An 8,970-nucleotide genomic window follows, 5' to 3' on the forward strand; every position below is an offset into this window, starting at 1 on the left:
GCCCCTTATGGTAATACATGCACTATAATATTTGTGATTTTGGATTACCAAAATGGAAAAGAAAAGAAAGAGTAAAACTAGTTTGAAAGAGTAAAACTAGGTTTTAATTATACACGCACTAACTCGTCCAACTCTAAACCTCTCACTTTAGAATTTGAAGTTGTTTTAATAATAGAGTAGCACTAGTTACAATATAATAACAAGGAAAAAAATATAGAATATATATAGCATTAATTAAAATCCTTCTCAATATCCCGTATAAGCGCTATTTCTCCCTCTACAGAAAAGATTGGATATTCGAGCACCCATAAATATAGGGATTTAAGTGTTTGTATTAGTAATGATACATCTTTACGAAAAAGGTGGGTGGGGGTTTGGCCCAAGAGAAAATAAAAATAATAATAATTTATGATATGAGAAGCACAAAATATGATTTAAAAAATAAATAAATAAATAGAAGAAGAAGAAACGTTTATCATTTCAGCCTGTTTCTTTTCACGCACCCAACAATAAAAAAAAATCACAATGAAACTCGCCATTTTTCTCTCGATCTCATTTTTTTTTTTTTTTTTTTGTTTTAATCACCTAATTTGTATATCAAATATGAGATCACTTTGCGTTTCTTTTCTTTGCTTCCAACTCCAATAAAGTCCTAGCTAATAAATTCAAAAAGACATCAATATATGAATGAGCACATGTACGGCCGTTAAATATAATAATTATATATGCATATGGTTGCTTGAGATAGGAGAATTTCAAAAGTTAGTTAAATTCAAATATGTGGTAGACGACCGTAAACGTGACAAAACTCAAAACATCCCCCCCATTCCCTCTCTTTTTATCTGGTTCATGTTATGTTTAAGACATTATATATAATATATTTGTGTGTGTAACTGTGTATCTACATGTATATAATAAACACACACAGAGACACATTATATATGTGTATGGGCCTTTTGAGTTGCTTTAAGCACAAGATCAACGCCTCCATTCCCGCCGTTCTAGCCTATGGCCACCGCCTCCATGTTAACCACATTTTCTTTCTTATTTGCGTAAGGTACTAAAACATCTTTCACACATGCATATATACACACATATAATTATATAATATAATATTATATATATATATATATAAAATGGCTTTCAAATGACTTACATTGACTTTCATTCTTTTTAAAATAGTGGAAATTCATTCGTTTCATTTACTTTGTAATCACAGCTCGTACAAAGATTTATTGTAAGGAATAAAAAAGAGGTTGAATCGATTTATGCGGACCCTCTCTCAAGGTCATGGTGGGCTCAAACCATGGTCTTGTGGCTTGTATAGCACGGTTTTTATAGAATTGTGTTTATTCATATTTGTACTACAAAAGGGTATAAATTTTGAATTATTTTTCAATCACATCTTTGTTGAAATTGTGAAATTTAAATTTAAAACTACCACTATAGCCTCGTGGTACTTTTTCACCATGTCAAAAATTCAAGTCCCAAAATAAAAATAAATAAATAAATAACTCTAGTATTAGATTAATTTCATACTTGGATCGTACCATAATTTGATTAAATCTTCATAAGATTGTACAAATTTGACCTATTTTAATTCGAATTTCCTCTTATCTTCAAATGTAACGGGTAGGTGTTTGTCCATTTATCAAAAAATTTAAGTTATTTAATAGTGCTGCATATCTACCTATTTATACACACTTCAACTCTATCAAATTCGATGTGAGACAAGTCCCACATTTTCCTCCACTCGAACCCGCGCAACGTCCTCATTGCGGTCAGGCCAACTTACCTACCAGGGGTCTAGACTCGAACACCCACGTGGCTAGGCGATTGACATGTTACCAGATCAAAGATTGAGTCTGACTTTGAAACCAGCTGTAACGGGTGGACTCTTATCCTTTTACCTAAAAATTTTAACACCAAACCTCTTAAAAGATGCCATCAAATGCCAAACCCAATTTATTTCATGGCATAATTAGATGCTATTAAAGTTGTGCAGAAAAGAGAATGAATTTGAAAAGTTTTTTTTAAAAGAAAGAAAAAGAAAAAGAAAATAAAAGGAAAACTTGTATTGGTAAAGGAGAGAGAAGTGAGGTACGGATCTTGTGAAAGTATTAAAAAAGACAAGTGCATTTAATGTGACTGAAGTGATAACATTAGCCTGTTAAAAAAATCGGGTTGAGACCGTGCTTTGACGGATCGTTGAATACGCAATGATTCTTTAAATTTAATATGTGATTTGTATCAATCAATTTATATTAATTTTGTCTGAGTTCGTTATATTGCGTCCGTAACTTCCACTGCAAATAAGGGTTCAGGCTCATCATACTCGACTTGGTTCAAATTTGTTTAAATTTTATTTTAATTTAATCTGATTTGATAATATAGTGAATTATGTATAAATAAGTTCACATTTAATTTATCAAAATGCATTTAGGTGCTGTTTGATAAAATAAAAAATTAAGTACTAAAAATTTTAAGAGTTGAATTTTAATTATTGAAGGCTTTTAGCAGTATTTAAAAAATAAATATTTTTTGATATCTTTTTGAATTTTTAGTGTTCAGCATTTAGTGATAAGTGATATCCCCACTTAAAATTTTATCTTATTTTTAGTTGATCTTACTGTTTTCATTGATGTTCAAATTGTGTTATCAACCGTACTTAATTAAATAATCTCTTAATACATTCAGAATTAAGTGCCGAAATGTATTATCAAAGACCCAAAATTAAACCCCTAGCTTCCTTTTCCTTTTTCCACTTTGCCCTTTTGGTACTTAAACCCTCACTTTTTTACTTTGAAAGATAAGAAATACTCAAAAATTCTAAAACAAAATTATTTATTTATTTTTTCATCTGTTTATAGTTCTTTAAAAACATCAACTCATGTCGCAAATCAAATATGAACCACTAATTACATATATTATGAGATAATACAATATGTATTACTTAATGTTGTTTAATAAAACTGAAAATTAAGTATTAAAAATTTTAAGAGCTGAATTTTAAGTACTGAAGTTATAAGTAGTAATTAAAAAACAAATTTTTTTTGAAATCTTTTATAATTTTCAACGTTCAGTATTCAATGATAAGTGATTTCTCCGTCACTTAAAATTTTACCCCATTTTAAGTGACGCTTACTGTTTTAAGCGATATTCAAAGTGCGTTATCAAATGCACTTAATTAGATAAGTGCTCAATCCATTTAGAATTAAGCACTTAATTAGATAAGTGCTCAATACATTTAGAATTAAGTACTGAATTGAATAATCAAACATCACATAACTCTAACTTTCTTTTTAAAAGGGTGAAGTGAGCTTGGGTTAAGTAATTAAGGTTAAAATTTGAGTTAGAGTTGAACATTTCATATATCGGGTTGAGCACAAAAATGCTCATGGATGATGGATTTATGTATAACTCAGTGGGGGAAATTTGAATTTTTTAAATTTTTTTTTTTTTTTTAGTATTATACCTTACTATTTTTAAAAAAAAAAAAATTACATATCATAAAATTTCACTATTGCCCCTACTAAAATAACTAAAATCTCAACTCTCATAAGTTTCTGAGTTCCTAACCATTGCTTTATTGAAAAATGCATATGACACTCTACAACAAGCACAAAATAAACATATAATTCATGAATGGGTTCTCAGTTTTCTTGGATAAATATCTACTTATATATTCTGCATAGCAACAAAATAAATAATTGGTTGAATTGCATTTTGTGTTTCATTCCTTTTCAGGGTAATTTTAAAATATTATGATTGTAAAGTATTTTTATCATTCTGGTTTTTCTGAGAATTTTTGTCTTACACTTGTTTAAGATTTATTTATTTATTTATTTATTATTATTACTAAATAAGTATATATACCAAGGCACTAAAAACCCAATCTGACTTCAATGTGGAACAGCCAAACAGGACATATATCCTCGGTGAGTTTGGATATGTGTTTGTGTGGATTTGCAATAAGGTTATTCCCTCCTGAAATCATGTTGTTAGCATTCCCATTAATGTTATGTAAACATCAAAAATTTGTGATGGCTTCATCACCATCCGATTGGTTAAATAGTCAAGATTTTATCATCAAATCAAAGACTACAAATACTGGTCCACTAGGACACGTGGCAAAATCCTAAAGGTCTGGACCTTTAAGGATGGTGTGATAATTTAAATTTAAATTTTAAATTGTTTCTAAACAAAGAGAGATACATATCTCTTGATTTAAGGAATTTAGCACAATCATGGGGAGTTTCCAAATCAAACACCACATCATTTGGCCTATAAAGATAGGGTCACTCTATACATTCAAGGGACAGACATAAACATAGAGAGACAAATAGAACATCGAAGCTCTAACTCAACAAAAAATCTTAAATTTCTGAAGAAGAACAAAAACTCCGAAATTTCTGAAGAACAACAACAAGCGTGCCACACATACGCCGTCGGCCCTCATTCGAAGATCCATTTGAGCCTTCTTCAACTTTGAAGAACTCAAATAAAGTTCAACAACCAGTTCTAGATCAGGCTTCCGACGCCCGTGTACCGATTTTCTAAGGAGATTTAATCAGAGGGTGATTCTAGACTATAATAGAATCGCCAACAGAGGATTGTACCCATTTTTCCTGATATTTAATAAAATTATTGTTTCTTGCATTTATTTTCATTCCTAGATTTTTGGATACAAAATTTGTGTGTACAAATTTCTGGCACGCCCAGTGGAACCTCTCTGCCTCTCATATCTACCTCCTTAATCATTTCGTCTACAACTTTTCTCACTTGCATCAATGGCTTCCAAGAACGTTCAACATGTTCAAGGCTTGAAGAATGCTAGCAAGAATGCCAAGAATGTCACCATCGCAACTACCAACAATGCAGCTACAACGAAGGTTGAAAAGAGCGTACTCATTCCATCGAGTATAAGCACCAACTCATTGCGTTCGTCAACTCAAAGCAAAACTAAGGTGGCTATTCATTTTACGAGTAAGCAAGGTATGGTGAAGATCAATCAGTCTTATACCGCCAGGGACTCCTTGGGGGCAAGAAAACTTGGTGGCATCATCTCCGTAAGAGCCACTCTAGGGAGATATTTCAAAAGGAAATCTATAAGCGCAGACTTTTCTAAAACATTCACCGCGACAAGGAAATGTTGAGACTCATAAGTATGTTTCCTTGGCTTTCCTTAGTGCCATAAAGGAAGTATCCAAAATTTCAAAGAACTTTTCAAAAGGTTCATTTGTTATACGCTTGAGGGATGTCGACTACCCAAGTCCAAAGACCTTGTCTAGTTCAGTTTTCATGCCGATTATGATGACACCACCACCATGCTTAAGGAACAACTTGCTACTATGGCTCGTGCCATTGAGAAGATTACCAAGACTATTGAGGAAAAATACTTACAAATTGTTTGTTGGCGAGTCAAATCAAGAACTCTTGCACCCTCTCGGTTTCACACCAAAGGGAATAATGGTAGACAAGGTTCATCATACATCCACGTCCGAGCAAGGGGCATAATGAGGGCTGAAAAGTGCGCATTTAAAACCCTTGAGCTTAGGTATTTTAGGACCTTTATCTATCTTATTTTTCCATTTTAGACTAATTTCGTGTTTATTGTCTTTTTAGGTGTTTATCCCCAAAATAAGCTAATTCAGCCAAATAAGAGCTTAAAAGAAGCTAACTCAAGCTGGTTGAAGAAAGGAGCAAAGCGGAAGCAGAATGAAGCAAAGTATAGAAATTAGCATGTTTGATCGATCTCAAGAACACTCTGATCGATCGAAAGTTCATCGATCTAGACTCTCCAAGATGGATCCAAGTTATTTTGTCTTTATCCAAAGATCCCATAAAGTTCGATCGATCCAACAATTCTCCGATCGATAGAAAAGATTTCATCTTATCCTGTTGTACCACCCTACCTACCACTTTTGTCTCTTTCCCCAAAATATCTTAGATCTGTCCTTATCCAAAATGGCGCCGCCATAGGAGGATTAATCCAGCTAAAGTTTGATAGATCTCAGCCAAGTCCGATCAATCTCAACATAGGTTCGATCGATCGAACCCTCTCAAGTGCGAATTAAAATAAATTCTAGCTCATTAAAAGTTGTCTCATTGTGTAATCATTGGAGGAGCCCTTGTGTACGAGCCTAGACCATTGGGTGTGACATTAGAGCTACCTCTATAAGGATTATGAGCCACTTTTACATATATGCTTTTAGGAGTTGATAGATACAATTTTTTGATTATTCTTAGAGAGGAAGAAAAGAGAAGAGGAGGCTAGAGACACATTCTTGGGAGGTCTTCCATCTACTTCAAGAAGAAGACCATTTCTACCATGGAGATAGCTCTTGAGGGTTGGAGGACACCATTCATGAGTGGGTAGACATCCTCTTGGGGCTAGAGTTAGCCCTAAACATATTTTATTTACCTTGATTTATGTATTTTTGAGGGAATTTGTGTTGTAATACATGTTTTGACATCTTTATTTACATAGATCTTGTTTATTTAATGATTTGTGTGGTTTAATTCTTCCAATTGATCATTTCATTCTATTCATATGTCTATGTATGCTAGAATAGATGTTCATGTGTTTATCTCCATCTCTTGTGTTGTTGATCCATGTCTATATGTGTTGATGCTATAGATCTAGAGATTGTCAAGACATAGTGCTTAATAAAATGCTCTTGTGGTTTATTTGATGGTTCATACTCATTTCTTAAAGGATTATGCCTCTTTAATTAGTTTAATTTTCATGTCATTAGCTTAGATGTAGTGTAGTTACCTTTGTTGTTATATGGGAGGACAATTCATGCTTGTTGTTTGATATTCCATACTTATGGATGCAAGTAGTATATTTCTCTAATTGTGTGATGTGTTTGGGATTGTGAGCTTAAAGGAAGGATTAATGGCTTAGTTTGATATATTGTGCTATTCATTGTGTTGTTTAGACAATATACACTTAATTGGTTATCCATGCTTGTTGAAACAACCATACGCACTCACTATTGTTGCAACGTATGTTTTTCCCCTCATTAATTATGAATTGAGTGTATAGAAAAGTGATGCTTAGTGGTGATCTCTAAGTCCCAAGACCTCTCTCTCTTGTTTTCTCTATCCTTTAATTACTTGTTTTATATTGAGCTTGCTTAATCTTAATTGTAGTTTAATCAACCAAACAATCTACCTTTGATCACTCGACCTATTAACCCTGAGCACTGTTTCCATTACTAGTAGCCCTCCAATCCCTTGGGACAATCCCTACTCACTCTTGCTACATTAGTAGTAGTGGTTTTTATAAATTTAAACTTGACCCAAAAAACTTTTCTTGAACCGTGCATTCATTAGTTTAATTTGGCGTATAGGAACGGCCACCGTCAAATTTTGACGCCGTTACCGAGGATTGAATTGGCAATGCCATGTTTTAGAAACATTTAGGAATTAGTACTCTTTTGATCGTGTCTTTACTTTATTTTTATTTTTGGTTACTTATCGTGTTTGTTCTTATTTGGCTAGGTGAATCGATTGAAGGAAGTTGAACAAAGGAGAATTCAAAGCAAGGAGCTAAGCTAAGCATAAAAAGGACTAAAAATCTAAAAAAATGCAAAGCATAGCAAAACTTAGAAGTTGAAAATGAATTGAAGTTACTTAAGGACCCTTTGTGAGATCTTTCTAACCCAAGCTCTAGTTAAATCGTCGATCCGCGTGGAGGCTTGTTTTTCATTTCTTAGTTAAATCGTGAGCCCGCGTGAAGGCAATTTACGTTTCTTTGCATGTTGTTCAAGCATGGGGGCATGAGATCATTGTATGTGGAGATTTGCTGATTGATTTGGTGTGGGGGAAAAGTGTTTGTTACTTGCTTATTTTTTGTTATTGTCTTTGCTAGTACATGTATGGTCGTAGGTCATTAAATCCTACTCTTATCCCTCTTAATTTTCATCTTGAATTGGTTATCGTAATCCTAGGGGAAGAGGTAGTTCTTATCACTTCATTTCACCAATGGAGAATTTGAATGATGACCATGTGGAGGACCTTGTCACATAAACCAACAAGGCATCCTCCACCCTAATGTGCATCATGAAAATGTCTAAGTACCATTAGGTATGCCTAAACCATTCATCCCACCACAACAATAAGGCCAAATTCCATTAGGAATGCTTCAACCAATCTTTGCTCCATAACCTCCCATGGTTCAAGCTAATCAAGGTGTTTGTGTAGCACCACCAATTGTGAATCCTCCCATTGCATTAAGAGACCATTATGTGCCTAATAAATATAATGCACCCACTTGTATTCAATTACTTCCATTTAGAGCACATTACTATGAAATCAAATCACAAACCATTCAAATGCTTCCTAACTATCATACACTTCCTAGTGAAGAACCTTATAAGCATTTAGATGAGTTTCTTGAAATGTGTTCCACCGTGAAATACACAAACATGCCGGAAGTAGTTTTAAGACATAAATTTTTTCCTTTCACCCATAAAGATAAGGCAAAATATTGGTTCAACAATTTTAAGCCTTTTTTGATAACCTCTTGGGCGGAAATGCAACAAGAGTTCTTGAAAAATTACTATCCGGTTTCTAAGACCAATGCCATGAAAACTTCAATTAGAGAATTTTCTCAAGGGGATGGGGAAATGTTTTATGAGGCATGGGAAAGGTTTAATGATTTGCTTAGAAAGTTCCCTCATCATGACATACCTAAGTGGCAACTAGTCCAATATTTCTTTGAAAGTTTACCAGATAATCACAAGGGTATGGTTGATGCATCTATGGATGGTTCTTATCTTGATAAGCATGAAAATGATGTGTAGCAATTGTATAAAAGTATGAGTGAAAATTTCATGCATAGGTCCTTATCTTTTAAAAATGGTAGAAACCTAGGTGAAAGGAAGAATGTCGGCTTATATCAAGTTGACAACTCCAATAACATAACCGCCGAAATGAAATCCTTATCTCAAAGGTTTGATC

The 8,970-nt window shown here is 33.4% G+C and overlaps 1 pseudogene; it reads right to left on the minus strand.

The window, feature by feature from the left end:
• Nucleotides 1-8,599: 8,599 nt before the first annotated feature.
• On the minus strand, nt 8,600-8,698 carry LOC132301852 (small nucleolar RNA R71; annotated as a pseudogene).
• Nucleotides 8,699-8,970: the final 272 nt, after the last annotated feature.

Source organism: Cornus florida, unplaced genomic scaffold (assembly GCF_030987335.1).
Source record: "Cornus florida cultivar Cherokee Brave unplaced genomic scaffold, ASM3098733v1 CherokeeBrave_3.0.0_Hap2_Chr03, whole genome shotgun sequence".
NCBI lineage: Eukaryota > Viridiplantae > Streptophyta > Magnoliopsida > Cornales > Cornaceae > Cornus > Cornus florida.